Source organism: Ambystoma mexicanum, chromosome 1q (genome assembly GCF_040938575.1).
Source record: "Ambystoma mexicanum isolate Mex_15411 chromosome 1q, UKY_AmexF1_1, whole genome shotgun sequence".
Taxonomy (NCBI): domain Eukaryota; kingdom Metazoa; phylum Chordata; class Amphibia; order Caudata; family Ambystomatidae; genus Ambystoma; species Ambystoma mexicanum.
The window spans coordinates 99,713,384-99,736,820 of NC_090922.1; positions in this window are offsets into that span (position 1 = coordinate 99,713,384).

Genomic DNA, 23,437 nt, shown 5'->3' on the forward strand with positions numbered 1-23,437 from the left:
GGGTAGTGATTTTAGTGGTTGTGTGGTTTTGGTGTTTTTATAGGTGTACGCCGGGATGTTTCCCGTTCCGGGCCCATGTTTTAACTTCCGTTTCCGTATATTTCCGGCCACCGTACTTTCCGGTAGGCGCACACTGCGGTGACCGCTAAGTGGGGTGGCGGTATTGCACCTAGGGCGCCGTACGGCGGCGGTGTGGGCCGTTTTGTGGTCATTTCCGCCATCGCGGACTTTGCACTTCCGCCGTGGCGTGGTGCTCGTGCCCGATGGGTCGGAATGGGCCGCACTTTGCTCCTTCGTACAATGGCGGAAACGCTATTTACGCTGTGGCGCTCCGGTCAGTCGCTTTCCGCCAGGGTCGTAATGAGGGCCCTTGTTCCATCAGGGCAGATATAGTCTTAAACATACCTCATCCGCCTCTCGAGACATTGGGTACTGTCTTGCTCGAGGTAAAATTGCTCCTGGCTTCAGCTTAATCTTAACCTCCCCTATCCCCTTCAATAGGCCAACGTCATAGGGTCCTGTAGTCCATAAAGGATTTGGCACTTTTTCCAAATCTTCATTAAAAAATGCTGGGCGCTGCCGCACTATCACCATTCGCTGTGAGATTTCTCTTTCCTATATTCTGATCCAATATGTAATACTCATCTCAAATATTACTTCATCATCCGATAGATCATCCCTGAACATATCCTCGTCAGTGACGTCAGTCAACATATACCCTTCCCCAATGGCAATCACTGTTCTCCATGGCCTACCCTCGTCATCTGTTCCTTCGAGCATGGCCAATTCCCCTCGCTGCATTCAACTGTAGTGGAATAGTCTGTACCCCCTCTTCATCCATAGGTATCTGTGGCCTGAACAAAAACTCATCAGGTAGCCTTATAATCTTTCCCACTAAGCCAGGTAGCCATGTCAACAGAATGCGTACCCCATGAAGAAAGACTTCTGGCTCTAATGGCAGTCCTAGTAGAGCCATTTGTCCTGTAAATGCCAATATAAATTCACCCACATTCATATAATGTATCCCTGGAGTAGAACATATTATACCTTCATCGGTAAAATAAATCATCATATTAAGCTTTGTCATTAAACCTCGTTGTAAAACATTAACTGGTGTCTGCCATGAATACAATAATGCAACAGACATGTCACACTCTCCTATGGAGACTGGTAATTCATCAGTAAAAGGAACTCTGCTTGTAGCTCCAGTGAAACCTTACGCATTCATGGCATTTCCCGACATTGCATATTTTCCCTCTCGTATACATGAACGAGTAGCACCAGTGTCTACTAAAAAAGAAAATAATTTGCCTCCTATCGTCACATCAACCCCTGGTTCCTCTTGAGGGTCTGGTGTCACCAATAGTACTGAACACATCAAGTCACCCTGTGAGCTGTCCTACTGTGGGGACATGCTTATCCCTGTACCTATAAAAGGACTTTCGCCTACCACAGTGACACCCCCTACTCTGGGTGTCAATACCTGTCCCGTGTTTGCATTCTGCTGTATCTGGATGGGTGCGTGCTGTGACTGCCCTTGCAGTGGCATCAATGGTGCTTGCTGTGGCTGCAATACCGGTTTTGTTTGTGGAGTTTGTGCTTGATACACCGCCTGATTTTGGGCAAATCCATCCCTAGCTTGTGAGCTATATGCTGGAGGATAAGCTGTCCCCACTCTTGAGAATTGCACATTCTGTACATACCCTTGGCTTCCACATGTGCCCTGTCATCCGTTTGAAGTCCAAAGCCAAATGCAATTCTTGGTATGACCTACCTACACTTAAACTTAAGTGTAGGGCGGCCGAGAGGAAATGGAGGGCTTCTTGTTCACCCTCTGACAAACTGGCCTGTCGCCTGCTCCAAAAGTAATATCGACTCTCTGTCCACACCAAGAAGAGAGCTCATAGCCAAGCCTGTGTCTCTGCAGCATCTAATAACTCGACCAAACTCTTTAAAATCTGCAAGGAGCTGGCCAACCCTGCTGCATTCTCTACCCCTCCTGTCACCTCACAGGCTGTTTGCAATGTCCTTGCGTCTCACTTCGTCTCAAAAACACAGGACATCCTATCCACCCTCTCCCCTCCTTCTATCCTTTCTCCTTCTGTGAATGCTCACCCTCCTTCAGACACCTCCCTCCCTCTTTCTCTTCCTTTCCTCTATTCTCCCCTGACAAGGTCACTAGACATGTCCGATCTATGAAAGCCTCGTCAAAACAGGTTCATCCATGTTCCTCTAAAAGCATTAAAGACCACATTGACATCCTCACTCTGGCCCTTGCTGATTTCTGCAACCACTCCTTTGCCTCAGGGGTCTTTCCCTCCCCTCCGAAGCACTCTCTTGTGCACCCTCTTCTCAAGAAACCCACAGCTGATCCTTCTTGCCTGGCTAACTATTGTCCAACTTCCATCACTCCTTTTCTGGGCAAACTCCCGGAACAACTGACCTTCTCTCAGCTTAACCTTCATTCTGATTCTGTTGGCTGTCTCCACGACCATTAGTCTGGTTTTGGAGCTGCCAGAAGCACGGAAACTGCTCTCCTGAACATCCGGGAAGATCTCCTCTCTAACCTTGACTCTAACATTCCTGGTGTCCTCATCCTACTCAATCTCTCTTCTGCCTTCGACACGGTCAACCATACCGTCCTGCTCAACCGTCTCCATGACAACCTGGGAATCATCGATCAGGCTCTCACCTGGCTGACCTTGTTCCTCTCCGATTGACCCTCCCAGGTCCAACTTGGGTCCTTCCTTTCATCCATCTCGCTTTCTACCTGTGGTGTTCACCAGTGGTCTAACCTCTCGCCCTGGCTTTCAACCAATACCTGGCAACTCTTGCCCACTGCATTGCCATTTTCTGCTCTAATTTCCGGTGACACTCAACTCATTTTCAGGCGTCCCTCAGCCAACTCCTCTCCGTCTCTCATCTCTGATTGCCTAACCACCATTTAGGGTTGGTGTGCCACCAACAATCTCTGCCTGAATGCCAGCAAGACGGAGATCCTCCTCATCAGCACACCTTCACCCTCCTTTCCCCTCACTGTCTGGCCGGCCTCCCTTAGCCCTCCTTCTACCCCCACCTGCGAGGCTAAGAACCTCAGGGTCATCTTTGATTCCACGTTTTCCTTCTCCGCCTACATCGCTGATGTCTCTAAAAAATCAAACTTCCTATTGCACCTCGTCAGAGGTAGTATGCCTTTCTTCCCTTTCCCCCAGAAGCTCACTGTCTCCCGAGCCCTGGTTCTCTCTAGGTTGGACTATTGTAACAGCCTCTTTCTAAATCTACCTGCCTCTACTCTGCGCCCTTTAAAACTCATCCAGAACAGGGCTGCAAGACTCGTCCTTGGCCTCAAGCCCTGGGATCGTATCTCTCCAGCGTGAGTGTACAGCTCCAGGGAACAAGGCAGTGGCCATTTTGGTAGAAGAAATGGCAGATGCGGCAGGCGGTGGCCCTCTCGGAGGTAAAAATGGCAGCTGTGATGATCTAACGGCCTCTCCAAGCGTCCCAGAAGGGTCGAGCCAGGTGTTTCATGACAAGGGTGTCCGATCATCCGAAACACTAGAGAGCTACTGGTCGATGGGTCTGAACCATCCTTCCTCTGCTACGACATGAACCTATAGGCCCTTTGAGCGAGGTAGCGCTATATGGGATTGATGAGGATGCAGATTTTACTCTTACACCAATAATAAGACTGACTCAGCAAGTTGGCAAAAACATAACTGTTTTAATTGCAATGTCTTAAAACAGGGAGTATAACGGACATCAACGGACGTTCGCTCAAGTCTCTCTCGAGGACTCTCAAAGCATTTTATAAAAAATTACATTTATATAGTAAATATGTGTCATTATTGACATCTTACTACGTGGCAAAATAAGAAAACCTACTCAGGGTTGTGATAGGCTTAAGGGGAACATCTAGGTATACTTTTTATGCGGGACAGGATTTGACTGGGTCTCTAAGTAAGGTCAGTTGGACAACTATGCCCACCCCTAGTGCAAGTCATCTTCGCCGTCATGAAATACACAGTGTTTCATTGGCTTTCAATCTATACGGCTCTTCACTATGTGGCCCTCCATGATTGGTTGGCACGCCTGTACCGTTCTGGAACATTCCACTTGCTAGCAGAACGCAAGCTGGTACCCCAGGTGCTTGTGGGTTGGACTTGACCATACCTCCCCATCCAATTAGCCTATCAACCATTATCACTCCTGCTGTCTGCCATTTGAATTGTCTTTGAAGTCGGCTTTGCAAAGTATCACTGCGCCTGAGAATAGAAGGGACTGTGAGTATGGTCTTATCTTCAAGTCTCGGTGTAGCTTGGCCAAAGTCTATTTTCATCTTGACCATGTGACAGGAGACTGTGTTTGAGCTCTTTCTTTCATATTTAACACTACTAACTGAATAAAATCTGTCATTTCTAGTGTTTTTCTATTACACCTCAACAGGAGCTTGTCTTTCTTCTCACGTTCATTTTATCTTCTCAAATAGATAACTAGTTGCTTGGCTGCCCCAACCCTTGGCACTTGGCCAGACAACCCTTCTCGAATCTTCCCTCATCGTCAGCTGTTTTCTTCTACTGTGCCACACTTTCAGCCCTTCTGTTCATGGGGTCCTAGTTTGCTAAAATACGGCATGAAACATCCATATTCTACACACACATATACATATATTCGTGGCACCGCCTGCAGTCTATTCACTACGTATAGCCAGCCTTATGATTACTTAGTCTACTTGCGTTTCAGCATCTGTACAATTATAAAAACGACTTGCATTTTCATCAGTGCTCTCTGCACATGCAATCTTCATTCTGCTCATGAAATGTTGTTCAATTCTTCACTTCACTATCAGATTCTATAAGGTCTATATACTCTCTTCATTGGCTTCTCCTCTGGGTGTGTCATTTCTGCTTCATGTGACGTTGCCAGTCTTCTCCTTCATTCATTTTCACACTTCTTCCAGAACCTCCTTTAAAAGACGGTCATTTCTCTGCGGGTTCATCATATAGGGTTTTCTCAATGGATACCATGTCTCGAGGATTCTTTGTGGTATAGAGATCATTATTGGTGTTGTGCATGTCGCAATTTCCGGTTTCCAACATATAGGAAGAATGGGGGTGGGACTTCCGGTAGAGGCATTTGGCTCCTCCTCTACACTTTGTTCTTGATAGGCTGGCTTTATCGGCGCGAGGCTGCATAGAGCGAGTCCTCCAACTGCAGTGACCTCTCTTTTCTTTTCTCTTCAGCATTTGTTTTCATTCGGCTCGCCGTGCTTTTTAGGTTCAATGTATGATGAATTGGTTTCTAATTGGCCTTCCACTTTACAGTAGGATGGAAATGGCACATATCTGCTACCTGTCCCCACCAGTGCTGTCAGAATAGGGCACTGGTAGGCCTGAGGCCGGCACTGGGAAAAGGTTTCATTATTGATAGGTGAAGCAAGGTTTGGTGGTGACAGATAGCTTGAGGACGCTTGATATACTAACCAGCTCACTTTTCTTAATAATTATATATACTGTCAAACAGTTCTGTGATTTATGTGTTTAATGATGAGACTTGTTTTCAACCAGCAGATCACAGATTTGAAACTCGGTATACTCAGCACAGCATGGAAAGCTCCGGAGATGAAGAAAGTCCCCTTAAATTGATACTTGTTATGTACAGCCCTACAAAACAGCAAAACTGCAGAAGCAGGCACTACAAATATGTCATGCATTGTTATTATTATTCCACCACTCTAGCATTGATGTTGTGTTGTGCAATTAGTGATTTGTGGTATTCAAATGCCGCCTTAAGATTTTCCAAGTCTTTGCCCACAGGTTCCCCCCAAACCACCGCAGCCCTTTGCCCAGAGGCCATTTCACTGCATTTTTTTTGTGGTATTGGTATAGGGGCGAGCAGGTCGAGAGGTATTGTAATAAAGAGTATGGGGATGAGGGAAACATGGAAGAATGGACATATGGGTGGCTTGCAGGGGTGGACAGGCCTATAGGGAACTCTGGAGATTTCCCGCTAGGCCTCTGCACCCTGGGCCTTTTTTGTGTGGTATTTCCAAATGCTCTCATATTAAAAGGGGTGGGCTTGCTGAAAATGTGTATTATGGGGTCCCTTTGAAAATTATTTCCAGGGCATCTTTTGGTTCCCAGTCCCCCCCTGGTGGCTTGCCCACCATAAATGCCAACAAAAAAAAGTGGCAAACACTCCAGGAGGATGGAGAGTTGTGCTACACATAGGTATAGAGAATTTCCTAGATGTACCCTTCTGAGTGAGTTGCTGGTTCCAGTCGATTCCCATATGTCCTTCCTGGGGATAGGTTTTCCAATGTTATCCACACTAGAGGATTGATGGTGGGGTAGTGGATCCTGTTGGAAGCAGTGGACTGGCTTCCTAGTGATTTGTCCATCCACTCCCTTCTGGATGCTCTTCCAAATCCCCCTTGCGTCTAGGTTTCTCATGAGGGAAGCATGGTCTGACCCTCATGCGTAACCCTGCTGTCAATCTTAGCCTGTTCACCTGCACTCATGCACTTAGCTGAGTACACAAGTGAACCCAGCCAAGGTCAGGGATCCTGCTAGAAGTCTCTGACATGCTAATGGGATGCAGTGCCACAATAAGGCAGTTCTCGGGGGCTGCCTAGGATGCAACGAAAGGGCAGGAGGAGGCTCGGCTGCCAGGGATGCATACAGGTTTGCCCTGAATAGCAGTGTCACCAGGAACAAGAATACCCCACCTGCGGAGCCGGTAGGCACTTGCTAAGGTTGGGAACAGAAGGCAGCATCCTGAGCGGTGGATTGCCAAGTGGATGGCTATGGAGAGCGCATTCTTTCGGCTCTAGTCTGATGATGGCTAGGAGTATGTTATCGCTGGGAGATGTCAGTCAGTGGTGTGGCAATGCTGAACATGCCCTGCGTGTGCAGGTAGGGCGAGAGGTGTCTATGCAGATGAAAAGCTCTCACTTAGGTTTTAAAGCATAAGTCCAGCATTGGATGCATTGGTAGAAGGAAAGTCTGTGAAAGAGACGGGGCGGTGAGTGGGTACAACGTTCATTCATCCCCCGTTTTCTTTTCGCGGAACTTCTTATATGGGGAGAGAGGGGGGAAGGGCATATAAGAGGTAGGATGTGGTGGTGTATAGTGATAAATAATAGAGGAGGGGGGATAAAAAAAAAACATGATTTTTTTTCGACAAATATTTTTCGGCAAAAAGGGCAGCGGAGAAAAAACGGCCGAAGAATGAACATAGAACTGGTGAGAGGAAGGTAGGTGAGAGTGTACAGGAGGGTGTGGAAGGAGTGAGTGGTTCTGGGTATGGGAGGACGAGGACAGTAGACATTTTACAATGAGAGTGGGAATTAGACAGGACTTTAGGGCTTTTGTGAAAGTGGAAAAAGGCTGGAAGTGTACGTCATTTTAAGTTTGGGCTATTCGGTATTGCTCGTGACACCTATGAGCCGAAACTATTGCATTAGAGTACAGATGGGGAGAAATGGCATATGAGGAGGGACACACCGCGGGTAGCTGGTGTTTGGTTATTTGCCCGATCATTGACTGCCCCCAGGCTGTGCTAATCTCTATGGCTCTTTCCACCCAGTTACTGCCCATGCCCACCTGAAATACCTCCTCATGGGAACTATTTGAGCTTGCTTTAATCAAGGCTTAACGTCAAACTTTGCACTTCAACTGCCTGCCAATGATTTTCAAAGCATTCTTGTGAAAGTGAATGACTTAATTGGAGTTGTAAACCTGCTATTGCTGTAATAAAAGTCTTCAACTAGGTCTGCCTTCAACCACTCGATGTATAAGCACTATGCGTATCCATCGCTGAAGTCCTGTTAAAAATAAGCACTGGCCAAGCCAACTGTTTTGACTTCTGTATAAGTATTAGGCCTTTGCCAGGCTCTGCTAATAGATGCCTAGTTACTGGCACCATTGTGCACCTGCTACCACCAATGGTCAGTTAATACCACTAAGGTTGTGTTTATGGCCTATTGTTGGATTTTTACAACGCTCTGCTGTCATTTCAATGGTCTCTTTGCACTCTAGCAGATCGGAAAATAAGGGGCTAAGGGGTTTAGTAAGCAGGGAAAGAGAGAAAATGCATTTGCGCTTTGCTGCTGTCTTGATTTGTGCAGTTGGAAGTGCCTGGGTACTATGTGCGGGTCTCTTTCTATGTGATTCCCAGCAATGGCACAGGATCCATGCCCATGGTCATGCTAATTCCTATGGCCATTCCCACCCAGTTCCTGCTCGTCCATTCCCAAAACACCCTCCTCATGGGAATCAAGTCTTAAGATCAAACTGTGCAGTCAAAGTGCCTGCCAGTGTTTTTTTAAAGCAGTCTTCTAAAAAGGGAATTACTTAATTGGAGCTATAAATGCACTACTGGTGTAATAAAAATGTCTTTGCCAGGTCTGCCTTCAGCCACTCGATTTATAAGCACTGTGCATGTCCTTCACTGATATCCTGTTAAAAACAAGCATTGGCAAAGCCAAAACGTTTGGCTTGTGTATAACTGTTAGGCATTTGCCAGGCACTGCTATTAGATGGCCAGTTACTCGCACCATTTTGCACCTGCCACCATCAATGGCCAGTTAATACCACTAGGCAGTGCCTGGCAAAGCCCTTTCCCATGCCTACACAAAAGCTCAAACTATTGGCATTGCCAATGGTTCTTTAAACTGCATTATAGAATTGGTTTCTCTCGCCTAATGCCCTGTTTTAAACTGCACTACAGCATTACATTTTGATTCCCTAAAGCCCATTTTTATGTGCATTATATCATTTAATGTTTTAAAACTATACAGCATTGTGTTTTAGTCACCAACGGCCCTGTTTGAAACTGCAGTACAGCATTTCTGTATTATATCTCCACCACTACACTTGACTTCATTCATCTTGGTTACAGGCAGAGCCCCTCATTACCTGCAATCTCCCTTTCCATTACCCTGCTCAATCTATTGCTATCCCTCCTCTAGCATTGCTGCCACCAGCCTACCTAAGCAGACAAATAGGTAATCAACAACTCTCTGTACCTTTGCTCACACGCTCTCATGTCCACTTGACCCCTTCTACTACCTTCCTACTGCCCTCTCCACCATGCTCCCCTTTATCTTACTTCTCCCCACATTAGACTCCATCAATGTATCTCTACCATGGCCACTGTGTCCAGGATTGACCTCCTGGGCATAAGAAAGACTTGCCCTGCCTCACTTATAACACAGTCCACTTTGCCACACACACTCACTATAACCTACCTTAGAGTATCCCACACCTCCACCTCCCAACACCAGGCTGAATGACTCTCCATGCACAATCTCTCCCTTTTCAAATTCCTACACTTTGCCTTCAAATTTAAGAACAGTGCACCCCTGCCCCCATTACCTTGCTGACTACATCTCTACCTACTCTGTCTTGCTCTTTTGACATTCTCTTCTCTTCCCTTCCTTTCTGTACCCCACCAGCCCTGTCCCTACTCCTTCTTCTATTTCTCCCTTCTTGCCCCCCTCCACTGCAAGGCCCTCCCTTTAGCCACCAGAACCAGCCCAACAGTGTAATTCTTCAAACCCACCTCAAACTCCACCTGCTACCTAGTAAGGGAGCATCTCCTAGCCCCCATCCCACTAGATATCCATAACACCCCTTATATTACGTCACTCAAGAATGCAAATATGTCAATGTGCATAGCGCTTAAACGTAGATAATGGCACTAGAGCTTGCATGCTCATCCCATGTATGTCTGTTCCCTTGGTTATGCCCCTGGTCTACGTCCCTTGTTCGATCTACCCCTCACCAGGCCTACACCCTACTAACTGCAGCATGCTGTAAAAGCACCCTCACCCCGGGACTCCTTCCATCGTCTGTTACTTTATACTATGTACGTTATTTCTGTTCAAAATGACATCTGTACTATATAGATAAACAAATACATATATTTGAGAAAGATGGAGGAAGTCAGAGAGGAGACAGCAGTGTGTACGAGGCAACAGTAGAGTGAAATCACTAGCTGTCCCTACAGGGGGAAACTCCCTGTAGGGACACCTAGAGGCAGAACTGCAGTATGGCTCTTCGAAGCATAATCACAGTGGGGCAAAATTATAGTAGGACATATGGGAGCAAAATCACAATGGGGCCCAGGGATGCACCTGGAAACCATATAGTATAGGGTAGAACGGTGCGCAGGTTAGCGAGGGATGCAAATAAACAAGAAGCCTCAGGTAGCAAGGCATAACAAGGGCCGCAAGGCCTAATGAAAAAGGCACGGCAATCCATACAAGGCATGGCAAATCATTAAAGGTTATAGCAGGTCATGAAAAGGCCTAACAAGGCAAATTAATCGGATCTCCTCTCCACAGTCCTCCCACCAATCCAGCAGATACCTCACATTTCACTTCCATATTTGATACTGTTAAAACCTATTTCTCTCTGTAAATCTATTTATTTCTCTCTCTCAAAAAGATACTTTGTACCCTGAGTGCAGCAAGGCTTTGAAAATTGTTAGATGACGGGAGAAGGGTGGCTGGGAACATCTCTCATTATCCTAAGAAAAGTGCTAAGAGTTATGAGAGATCTTATATTTTTGGTTCAGAAAAAGAGAAGTAGGGTGTTATGATGCAGATAAAATCAACACCAGGTGTGGCCCCGACCCCAGACTTTCACAGAGGTAAACGTATATATAAGCTGACAAATATGACAGGTGACCTGTAAACAATTAGTATAAACACCAGGGAAAATTCCGACACCATAAAGAGTAAAATAGGTCACATTACACAATGTAGGCCCTGAATATTGAATGCATACAAGCTTAAAAAGGATGAAATAGACTCAGTTAGGGTTACACAAAGTAGGGTAGACACAAATATAGGTAGAGGTAGATGGCAGCATACATGGGCAGGCAATAAACGTATGGAGGCATGCGACGCATGAAACACGAAGAACATACACTAGACATGAAGAACATTAACATGTAGAGGGAACGAATGTACCACCATCTTAGATAGAACTGCTAGTAAGATAGCTCATCTGGTTGAGCGCTCTCTGCTGCGATCCGAGCGTGATATGCAGGTCGCAGGTTTGAATCCCGGCAAGGCCAACTCAGCCTTTCATCCTTCAGAGGTCGATAAACGAGTACCAATTTCGGTTGGGTGATAATGTATGTAAATATGTGCTCTGTAAAGCACTTTGGATAAACGCGCTATATAAATAACACATCATTATCATTAACTGTGAAAGGCCTTCAATTTGAAACACTGAATCCTTATATTGAGACTGCTTAAACACACAGTCCCAAGCCATGCTCTATTCAGAAAGACGCTCGGTCGTCAAGGCTATGAAACCTAACAGGGATTCAAAACCACTAGATAACATTTCCCAGAAGTCCACAGCATGTAACTCTAAAAGTTAATTTGTTTCTATTGGTAGCAATGAGAAAATACAGATAGCTTTTGACTTCCAGGTGCAATAGGCTCCCGTGCCAAACACCCTCCTAATAAATAAATACAAAGAGCATCAAACATGGGTTGGAATAGCGGAAAACTCCAAAATAGATGAAAAGGAGGTCTGAACTAGTGGTCCCCTACCACGTGATCGGAACAATTACCATTTATTCCTAGCCCGACCAGTCGGCGCACCTGCTTTTTCCATATTGCTACCAGACACGGGGGCAGTGTCAAGGCCACAAACAAATTGGCAGATGACGGTCTCAGGCTTGAGAATAGGAAGGGAGTTGACTTCTTCAATCAGAATCACAGCAGTCTACCCATCTCCCAATCCCCACCACGCATCCTGGAATTGCATTAAAGTGTCCAAGGTCGGATGAGAAAACCGCCGGCCGATTAGGACTGAGTTTGTCAGGTTGGCCACTGGAGCATGGTGCCAACCAATAAGGAAGCAGATCAGAGTGTAAACACTTTTTAATAGGCTGACCTTAGGGGGAGCCATCAGTTAAAGAATATCCAATAGTAGTAGCCGTAATGTATCAAATGTATAGGTACTAGATTCCCTTAAAAAATGTTAGAAGGTATTATGTTATCACTATGATGTCATGTGTGACGTATTTTGGACTTAAAAGCTTGTTTTTTACATTGTAATGTTAAAAATGTTTTTTGTGTTTTCCCGGCTGATTCTTGTTTGCATAAAGCTGGGAGTTTTTGAGCACTTGTATTTACTCCATTTCCTTGGGTTTGTTTCTTTATTGACTTTCACTTATTGATTGGGACAACCTTGGGGGTTCAAGAACTCTGATGCTAGGACAGCAAAAGCTGGACCTCTGATTCATGTCTCTTGCTAAAACAGTGGGATTTCAGCAAGTGTTTGCAGTGAATAACTGAAGATTGTGCTTGGGAATGACGGGCAACAGCTTGGACCGCAGGCCCTTCCCTCTGGAGCACATGCAGCGAATGCACAAGATCTCAAGGGAATTTTGCCAGCTGATCAGGTGCCAGGGCAGGACCTGTAATGGCGGGGGGACGGTCTCCCTTTCACACAAGTGCAGTAGAAGCCTCCCAGCTGCACTCTGTACTTGTGGCTAAGATCTGGCCAAGCAGCCCAAGAAGAGGCTTCACGCATGTTCCGAAAGTGAAAGGATGATGGCAGTTACGCCAGTCACTCTTTACAGAAATGCTGTTAATCGAAAGCCATGGTGCAGTAAAATAATTCCCAGAATGGACATCTGCTAAATGAAGGAGACCCCTTTGGCCATGAAGACCCTAAGCTTCTTTGCTGTTTTGGTGTGGGTTTCCTTGGGGACTAACAAAGGAGGTCAAGAGAAGAGAAGAGCATCAGCAAAGTCTTCCCACATGACAGGATTTCTCTCTTACCTTGGTAGAGGACGCCGTAGATTTGGGGTAATTCCATCGCCAATTGCCAATTCGAGTGTCTTTTCCACTTAAAGGTCTGGATTTGTGCCTGGGGCTGTCTAAAGTAAGTGTTGGAAAAACAGAGTTTGCGGGATTAACCCTAGAGATCGTCAAAGGGGAGTGGACCATAATGCGAGCAAAGGGGGGTGGAGGATATTCCATTTGAGATCTGTCAGGCAGGAAGAAGATCCAACCGAAGGCCGGTCACAAATTCTGAGATGTAGGAGTAGGGCGGATACTAGCATCACATGGTCAATCGTGTTCTAAAATAACAGGGGTTCTAGTAGGTTTTTGGGCGATTGCTGAGCTGTGTGTGTTCAAGGAGAGCACGTGCTAGCGCTAAAGCTAGGAGAGGTTTGCGAGGTCTTTTTTTGATATTGGAAGAATGTTTTTTTTTTTTTTGGTTTGGCTTCACACAATTTCAATAACTGACGGCCACGCACGTGGTTCTTGCCTGACCTAACCTTCTTAAACACACATTCAAGCGGATTCGTGCCGTCTCGATTAGAAAAGCCTTATTCTTGTGGACTGGCCGCACAACTCCGTGTGCCCCCTTTATGCGAGCCTAATCCACAGCTCAAAATATCTGACGGCGGGCGAAAATTGCACCTAAGAGCAAGTTTGCAAAGCAGTTTAAGATAATGGGCGAGAAGCGTGCAATCATGGCCGGGGGAGCCGGGGCCTTGTGTTTCCTTCCTCGCTCCTCCGCCGCCTTCTCGCACGTTCTCTTGCGATTGCGGTGCCGGGCACGTCCCCTCTTACCAGGTGCAAAACAAAACAGCTTGAATTAAGCGCCCATTAGTTCCCTCGCTCTTCAACGCGCACTCGCGCGCCACCGCCGGTCCTCGCCAACTATTATCCGCTCCCCTTTGGATAAAAAAAAAAGTGGCCAGAGTGCCCTGTCGCCCAACCTGCGCAGTCCATTATTGCCTTAATTGAGGCCTAGTCGGTAAACTCCCCGCCCACCTTCGCCGCGGAGAGCTGCCAATCTGTTCAAGCGCAGTACCCCCTTTGCAGCAGGTCGTCGGTGCCCTCCAGCACCCGGCTCTCCGCCCTCAGGTAGGCCAAGGGCAATTACCGTTCCGGCGGGGCTGCCATGCTGCGCGCGTGAGCTCATGCGCTATTCATGAGCTCGGGCGCGGGGAAAGGTCGGCGCAGCACACTGGCAGAGTAACACCTGGCGGCTTCCCTGCCAGCCACAAACAACCCTCCCTCATCTATGGACGTGCTTCTTTTTGTAAGCATGTATGGTGTCTGTGGGGGGAGGAGGGGATGGTTGGAGGTTGCTTCTCCAGTAAAATAGTAGGAATAATGCGCTAGCCAGACAAACAATGCATATTTTTGTAGGGTCTTAGATGTCGGGGGCGTAACAAAAAAAAAACAGGAGTCCCAAGGAAAGACGTGGTTATGGCTCCTGATATTTCCGCCACCCCCTAGAGAGGTGCACCGGCCTTGAATGAACGTGAAGGCCCGACCACTTTCACCGCTCCGCCTGCAGGAGCGTGCCTTCCAAACCCAGGATGACACCTTTACTCGTTGCCAGGGGCGCCGAGTACGCGGGGGCTCCGGGGCCCGGGCACCAGCCACCAGCCCCCGCAGAATGAAGTAGGGGCTGAGCCCTCCCACCACCCCCCGGCCGCAGAGAAGAGACGCAGTATGGATGGCCCTTTGTTCCATCCATACTGTGTGTCTCTCTGGCGGCCTGGTGAAAGCCGGGTAAAAAACGATGTTTAAAAATTGAGGAACAGATGCAAAGTAAGTGCCTCTTGCTTTGCATCTCACCCTCAATTTCTAAACATCGTTTTGGGTTGGGTATACTCAGTGCTTTAAGTGGGGTAAGAAATTGAGAGGGGGGCCTTCGTTTGGGGGCGTGGCTTCCATTGTGGGCGTGGCCTAAAAAGTGCACAAATCATTGTAAGGTGCGCAAACAAATATATAAATGTATGTGAGCATTTATATATTTGTATGCGCACTACTATGGTTTGTGTACATTTCAAGCCTTATAAACATACCAATGTTACGTATTTCTAGGTTTATAAAAAGGTGGCTTGAAAAGTGCACAAACCATAGTAATTTACGCACACTTGTGTGCTTACCTAACTATGGTGTGTGCACTTTTCAAGCCACCTTTTATAAGCATAGACATTTATAACATATTTCTATGTTTATAAAAGACGGCTTGAAACGTAAACAATTCAAGGCATCTTTTATAAAGCGTTGAGGACGGACAAAACCCGAGGTGGCTTTGTCCATCGACAAAGCTTTATAAAAGATGCCTTGAATTGTGCACGTTTCAAGCGGTCTTTTATAAACATAGAAATATTTCTACGTTTATAAAAGATGGCTTGAAACGTATACGATTCAAGGCATCTTTTATAAAGCTTTGCCGATGGAGAAAGGCGCCTCGGGCTCTGTGATCTCTGCTCAGAGCAGATAGATCACTGAGCCCGAGGCGCCTTTCACCCTCTGCGATCCCGCGGGCTCCGTGATCTAATCTGCATATTAGATCATGGAGCCCGCAGGTTCGCTGAGGGTCAGTGACCTGTCGAGGGCAAACAAAGGAACTGTAACTTCCCTGATGACCCCGCAGATGAGGGGTCATCAGGGAAGTTACAGTGACTGACAGAAGTGCCAGCCAGCCTCAGCGATGCTGTGCCTGGCTGGCACTTCTGTCAGCTCGCCTGAAATTAAACTGGCGGGCGCATCTCCCGTCGCGGCTGCGGCCGCGGTGCATCTCCCGTCGCGGCTGCGGCGGGACAATGCATCCCGCCAATGTTGTGCGGGATGGGGGGGCCCCGGCAGGGCCCCGGCTCAGTCCCACTTTTTGGAGACTGCCGGGGCCCGGCCCCGGCCCACTTTAAGCACTGGGTATACTTCTAAATCTGTGCACCCGGGTGCACGGATGTAGAGGTACACCCAACCCAAAGCGATTTTTAGAAATGGAGGCACAGATGCAAAGTAAGCCTGTCCCTCAATTTCTAAAAATCGTTTTGAGTTAGGTTTATTTGTACACGATTTTTAGAAATGGAGGAACAGATGCACCCCTTTTGGCAACAGGGCTTCTATAATTGTAATACTATGCTTTTGTTGAGGCAATGCTAGTCCATCTTAGTGGAGCTTCTATACTTTTGATGGGACATCAGCACTTCTCAGTTGAGCTGCTACACTCTTATTGACAAGGCCGCGGCACTTCTCTGCAGTTTTATTTATTTAAATGTTAATTGGTTATTCATTATGCACGTAATACCCAGAGGTTTCTAAGCGCAGACTGAGGGATCGAACCTGTGTTGCCCGGACCGAGGGATCGAACCTGTGTTGCTCCATGTCAGGTTTCTTCCAAGGCGAGCACGTTGCCCCTGAGCTATCCTCCCGAGACTCTGAAGATCTGAAGTACATTTAATGATAGAGAACAAGAACTATTGAGCAAGTCTGATATCATCTTCATCATCATCAGAATAACTCAACACTGTCGTGGTTATACAAGAGCTAATATATTTAAAGGGATGGAATTACTCAGAATATAGCAGCACTATTCAATAACCCAAAGTGCTTAAGCATAGTTAATGTGAAAATACTACACTTCTCACCGTTGGGACAGTACTGCCACTTCTCACAGAGGGTTCTACAGCTTTTATGGGGCAGCACCGACCCAGCCTACTGGACAGCTTCACTTTTAATGGCACTTCTCAATAGGGCTGCTATACTTCAATAGGAAATGACCAACACTACCCCGTAGGGAATTGCATACTCTTGATGACACCGAAGCAGCACTTCCACCCACCACAGCTGCTTTATTTTTAATGGCACAGTGCGTGTACTTCTCAGCCACTCTGCTTTACATTTAAACAGACCAAATTGTCATTTCTCAGCAGGACTGCAACACTATACCATTGTGTTCTGTATGTTGAGTGCTTCTTCACCACCAATGTGGGTTCATGGCTCTCTCCCTGTGTCTAAATAGTAGATCTGGCTACATTCAATTGGTAACAGGCATGTCCAGAGCTGCCTGCTGACCATAAGCTTCCGCTCAGAATGTTGGAAGCCGTGATGGGGCAAGGGATAGAAGGCTCGAGCCTGTAGGATAGCAGAATCAGCAGGGTCTTAAAACCTGCTCACTTATTTAGGAGTGAGGGGCCATGGGGCAAAATGAGCCTGATCCCACATACAGGGGGTTGTTACCCCTTTATCTCTCCTTAATGAAAGAATGAGCTCTCTCAGACACAAGTTATCACCCCTGCACACACAATGAATTAATATGGTATGGATCTATAGATCGAGAAAACTGGAGTGAGAATTCAGAGTGTTTTAACAGAAATATAATTGTCTTCCCAGATGGGAGACTGTCTCCATTAATATACATGGGGTCACTGAGATGACCAAAAGTGAAACTGTACATTCGGTTGTGAGATTACCAGCAACGGTTGATACTATGCTCCAAGGAGTGAGGTACCCACTCAATATATCACACTATTTATAGGTGTGAGACCCATCCTGAATGCTTGCCCAAAGAGCCTTGGCCAGAGTTTCCCACTGAAGAAGTGAGCATGTGATCCGGGGTCTGCAGCCCACACACCGGCATGGGATTCCCATGCTCCCACTTGCGAGATTTGCACCAAATTAGTGAGATTGTGCTCCAGGGTAGGAGGCACACGCACAGTCTTTGCTCTGACGTTTGACACACTCACAGGATGGGATGGCATTTTGTTCTCCCATCCTAGTTGTGTTGCTCTGGCTTTTGAGGGCTACTACAACCTGGATGATTATAAAGGGGTGGAGTAGGGGCAGTGGTGGCCTACGGGAATGCAACTCGAAGGCTTAAATCTCCTTCTTACTTCACTTTAGTATATGCAGTACATGCTAGCCAATGTTTCCCCTGTTCAGCGCTCCCCTCACCCCCTTCGCAACAAGTTGGTGACAACGTGCAAATGCGGTCATATAACCAACCGCTGGTGATGTCACTTCCTATATTTGGGCATCCCCCGAGAATTTCATAAGTCGGCTCCCCTGCTCGTTGCCATTGTCACGCGACAGACCCATGCGTGTTTCCATTTGACAAGCGCCTGCCACAGAACGAGAGAGCAGTAGGGCGCAGGAAAACCAAAGTGACAGCCATCTTGGTCCGCTTGTGACCAAATGGAGTACTGATGCGGGACAAGTAGCACTTAGAAACCCTTTGGTATGCACACAAAAACATCTAATAGAAATGGAATGTGCTAGATGAGTGGAATCAAGAAAAGTAAAATGTAGTTCTTTACCGAGTATTTGTGTAGTCCCCATTTTCCTGAATTTTGGATTATGGCCTCTTATATACCCACTGATACTCACTCCTTTCTGTTCCAACCTCCTGCCAGCCAGTGTTCTCCTTCTACACCATTCAAACGTCCTCGAGGGCAGGGTGTCTCACCCCTCCAGTCTACTCAATTTCTTTACAGTAGGCCCTTCATCACTATACACGACCTTTCCCACAGTGGCTATTCCCCGCATCCCAGTGTACTCTGGCCTGCACAAGCCCTATCACTCCAAACTGAACTACCTCCTAGAAAACAAGTACCTTCCATTAATGACACATTCTTTGTCACCTTGTGAAGAATTCACTGAGAGAACTGGAGTGAGAGTGTGGCTGCAAGCTCCACACATTTGAACTGCGCTTCCCCAACATCCTACCCTGGTGTTCACACCCAAAGGCGGGCAGAATCTCATTGAAGCACCCTGGCTATACAAGTAGCACAGGCTGAACCTTAGACTTTGGGCCGCATTACAACTTTGCAGGTATTGCTAAAACTGGTGGTATTTGCAAAACACCATCCGTTTAGCACGCACGTGATTACAGACATGCCCGTACATTTTTGCTATTCCCAGGTAAATACACAGTTGGCAATTAGCACTGTATTATGATGTGGTATTTCAAATATCTTTTCCCCTGCACCAGAGGTGGTGGTATACATTGTAAAAAGGCGTCAGATATTTAGAAACGTTTTTTTCTCCTTCATAGGAGGGGGGCAAGGGAGGCAACAGTGCTTCTATGCAATGTAGGAAACCACACTTTTTATGGGTACATTCGCATGTAAAGCATAAACGGGTGCAAAAAATGCCACTTGTGTGCATTAAAACAAATTTGCAGTAGTGCTATAAACGTACTATCTATTTCCACCATCGCTTTAAGGCTAGTAATGGATTGAAAAAGAAAAACCGTGATATTTCTGGAATACCACTTATGGTATTTCAGGAAAACCCCTGCTGTTACCACCATACCAGTGGTAATGCTGTAATTAATTTGGAATATTCAGATTAACACCAGTGCTGGCGCTTTTTTCCTGCTGCAGATTGTCTGCAGAGATTACTGCCAAGGCTGCAAGGGGCCCCTTTAACTCTGATCCAATCAATTAATCCAAAATGCTTTATTTGACAAAATGTCATTAAGCAGCTATCATTCCAAAGGACATAAAATCATAACACGCTGAAAATCAGTTTAAGTACCATACAGTAGCAATAATAACCATATTAAAATGAATACCCACTACATGTGTAACCAATAAGAACCGTGATTAAAAACAATACTAAATAAATACAATTAAGAACACGTGCAAAACAAGTAAGAAGCCTATCGAAGAGGTAATGTTACAACCAGCGGCATTATTACCTCTTCCGATAGAGAAAATCCTTGGCCTTATCCTCGGAGCTGTTACCAAGTAATAGTCTAAGCCCCATCAGACCCCATTATCTTTTGCGGGAAGAGAAGAAAACAAGACCTCTTGGCATCGAACAAAGCCCTGTGCTCTTAAAAGAGGCCTCGGTTTAGTGTGAAAACAAAAATACCATAAAACGAGGCACATCTTGTTCAAACTGGGAATTACAGTGGAATGTGGCTCTTCCAGATACTGGACACTTTGCTGTTCCAGATGCTAGAGGTCATGGGGTAAAATGGAAAAAAGTGATCTATCTCCCACTAAAGATTTATGATACAGACCCTGGTGTTTGGGGGAAGGCATCAACCAGTCACAATTCAGTTCAGATAAGGGATAAACTACTCAGGTCTAAATGCGTATATTAAAAACAGTGGGAATGTATTAAATAGTTACCACTTAAAATGTCAAGAGTGTAAAGCAGAGAAACAAGGATAAAAAGGACCATTGTATGGGAAATTTACAAAAATCAAAAGCCATCATAAAGTGTCCAACTAGGATACAAATCCAACAACTGTTTTACTTCAAACTGGGGATGGGCAAACCATGTCGCGCGGCTTCCATCCCATCCACGCAACGGTGATATGGACTAGCTCTAGTGATTCAAACCCCTGGGGGCTGACACTCACAATGATTTAAAAGAATCCAACCCCGATTTGATTGTTTCAAAATGGATGAACAAACAGCACTACCTATTGGGCCAGCAAAGTTTAAACCTTTGCCTTCATGTTATATTTTTGTGCCATCTGGTTTCATTTAATTTTATTTCTAATTTAATGTATTCTGATTTCAGGGCATTATTTAGATTCAGGTCTAATGCTTACACTTTGAATCATTTGTATTCAATGCAAGCCACACCTGTGGCAAAGCAAGTATTGTAAGGCTCAGTCTAAATGCCCTCCTAAATCAGGTATATGGTAGCTTGACTTCTTTAAACCATTACATTGATGATTCATTTAATTATTTAAACAAGACTCTTCCACCCTAATTTAAAACAGCCGAACAGTTTTAAGTGACATGTTAGCAACCATCTTCTGCTACAAATCTATATGTCACCCAGATGCCTATTCCTGGGGATGGATGGTAAGATGCTGGTCTCCCAAGGTGCTGACATGTGTCTTCAGTGAAGCCGGGATGCAGCAAGTAGCACGGCTCCTCAGCTTGGTAAGGGAGCAGGGATCTCCCTTAGATTCCTGCAAAGGTAGTCTTACAAGAAATGATTGTTTTTGTAGAGAACATTCTCTTCTTTAGGGACTTCCTGACACTAAGAAACAAGACAGTGCAACAAAAAGATGAATGCCCAGGCGAGAATCGGAATGAGAAAAAGACCAGGAAAATGAGACCAGCTAAGCCTGGCAGGCAAAGCAATCGAACTGGAATTGAAGATTATATACCAAATAGTAGCCTGCAGTGTCAGAAAGTTCTGACGGTAGTTTATCATGTTCCAGGAACAGGGCTGGGGAAAGGCAAAGAGCGAGAAAAGCCACCTTTGCCATGCACCCGGGAGAGACACTAAAGTCCTCCAGGCACGGCAGCTGACGTTGGCGTGCTCCAGGTTACACAACTACTAAATGTCTAGATCGAGATCCTCCGTCATGGTTACTTGAGTCATTGCTCGGTGACCAGTGGTTGGGTTGATGGAATATTCACATCCTAAGTCATCTGGATCATCCCGGAAGCACCTGGAGTGGCCAGAACACACTACACTGCTGCTGAAACCACAGGCACGGGCAGTCAGTGGTCAGATCACACGCGGACCCTTATCACGTCCCCTCAGCGGGATTCAATTCACTGGACAACGGACCATCGTGGATTCAGGACACCACGCTGCCCCAGATGCAGTGATCAATGAGCTAATGTGGGCAAACCGCACCACTCCCACCATCCCAACTGCCACCATGCCAGCTCAGGTAGCCCAATTTCTTTCAGTTTTGTTTGAAGCCAAATTTTAAATGCACCCAACCTTGGTGGCTACCCAGCCTTCAGCATGGTGCAGGAAACAGAAACATTTAAGGGACTTGCTTGGTGGCAACTATAATTTGCTGTGCCGTTTCATATCCACATATAATGGCTACTGAGAGCTTCTTAGGGGGGAACGGCAAGCATTGCAAATTAAGAGTGAGAGAGTTCCTCTCCTGAGGATGAACATAGACCAAATACCTTAGGGCCCCATGTTCATTCTCAGTAGAGGGCCTCCTACACTCATGTTTAAGAGCACAGGTGGCCTCCCATATCTCCTATGCAACTAAAAAACTATAATCACCTTTACCAACTTTAGACGCACTAGAACTCCTATCGACTCCCTCTCACTGATGGACTCGGGCACACGAACCTTGCCTATCTGAAATACAACTGATGAGTAAAACAGAAGAGGGATGGATAGAAGACTTCAAACCAATCATAGACACTGGCATTGCAATGGCCAAGTTCACCCTCTCAACCACATTTTATTCAGCTTGCTGTGGCATTATGCAAGTGGAAAAATATACGGAAAGCATTGTTGCTCCCACCCTAGCAGGGCAGTCCAGCCCAAACTGCCTGAACGCATCCTTTCTGTACGAGACTCCAAGCAACCCCGACATACTTCCGCCTCACATGTCTCGTGCAGAAGAGATGTGATCAAGAAGATGTACTGGACTGCCCCTAGAGATCCACCATTACATTAAATGCAACTAAGCTTCCCCACTGGGACATGCACAGAAGCGATCATTACTCAACATCACCCGTAACTCCAGAGATCACAGGGCTATGAGGATAGCTCAGGGGCAACGTGCTCGCCTTGGAAGCAAGACAACCCGCGCTTAGAAACCTCTGGGTTTTAAGCGCATTATAAATAGCCAATTACAATTACAGTTATTAGACAAGCAGATACACAGATATTGAATTACATTCAAATTTCATTAAAATTCACAAGATCCCATATATGACTTCTGTTTTTGTCTTGTTAGGTATCAAGCCAGAGACAGCAGCGTATTAAGGCGAGGTGCAGGGAAAACGATTCACTTTGATCAAGACTGTATGGTCCGCAACCTTACTCTTAGTCTCCAGCTTTTCTATGCTTCCACAGCATCTTTTTCTGTCTTTTAGAACTGTCTCTAAACATGAAGGGGCTCAGGCCCAGGTGTGAAGAGATTGCAGGCTATTCTAAGCTTCTAGCTAAATAATTGAAACGTTGATTCAGATAATTCATGCTAGTGTATTGTCAACACAAATTACATTCTTTGTGGATAGTCTTTTCCTAAAAGACTACACATGTATACTGTCTATGTAATGATTCAGCATCCTACCTGTCCCAGAGAGATGATTACATTCACACATGCATTGATAATATACTGTGCTAGATTCAAAATGGCCGAATGCAGGCCTGGTATCGCTGCCTCTGTATGTGTTTATTTTTCAACACTCACGTAGCCTCCTTTAGATGGCTGTAAGATTGACTGTGGTCTGTGCTGTAGGTGAATTCTGCTCTTATCTCCCCTTAATAAAAGTTCAAAAAAGGGGAAGGTAAAAGAAGAGAGCATGGCCGTATGTATATTTAGAACGCATCTTAATACTGTTCTGTTTGCTCGGCGTTTGCATTTGCTATAGTGTCAACACCGAGCATTCTTGCCTCTACTTTCGGTTGCTCACTCTTGGGAATATCCCTTATGTGAGATGCAACGCTTCTGCTTGGTGCATTCACATCCACCAATGGGTGGCATTACGCTTCTATGCATTGGGTGACTACATCTGATAAATCTTGCTTTATTTTAGATCTACTTGGTTGCAGAACTATACTGATAGCCGCGGCTAGAGCTCAACTGTCTGAGCTATCTCATAGTCATTTTATCCTTCTGCCTGCATTGTACTGTATAGCATAATGGCAGATGTCTGTTTGAACAGGTTTTATTCAGTTCCACATGCTTAT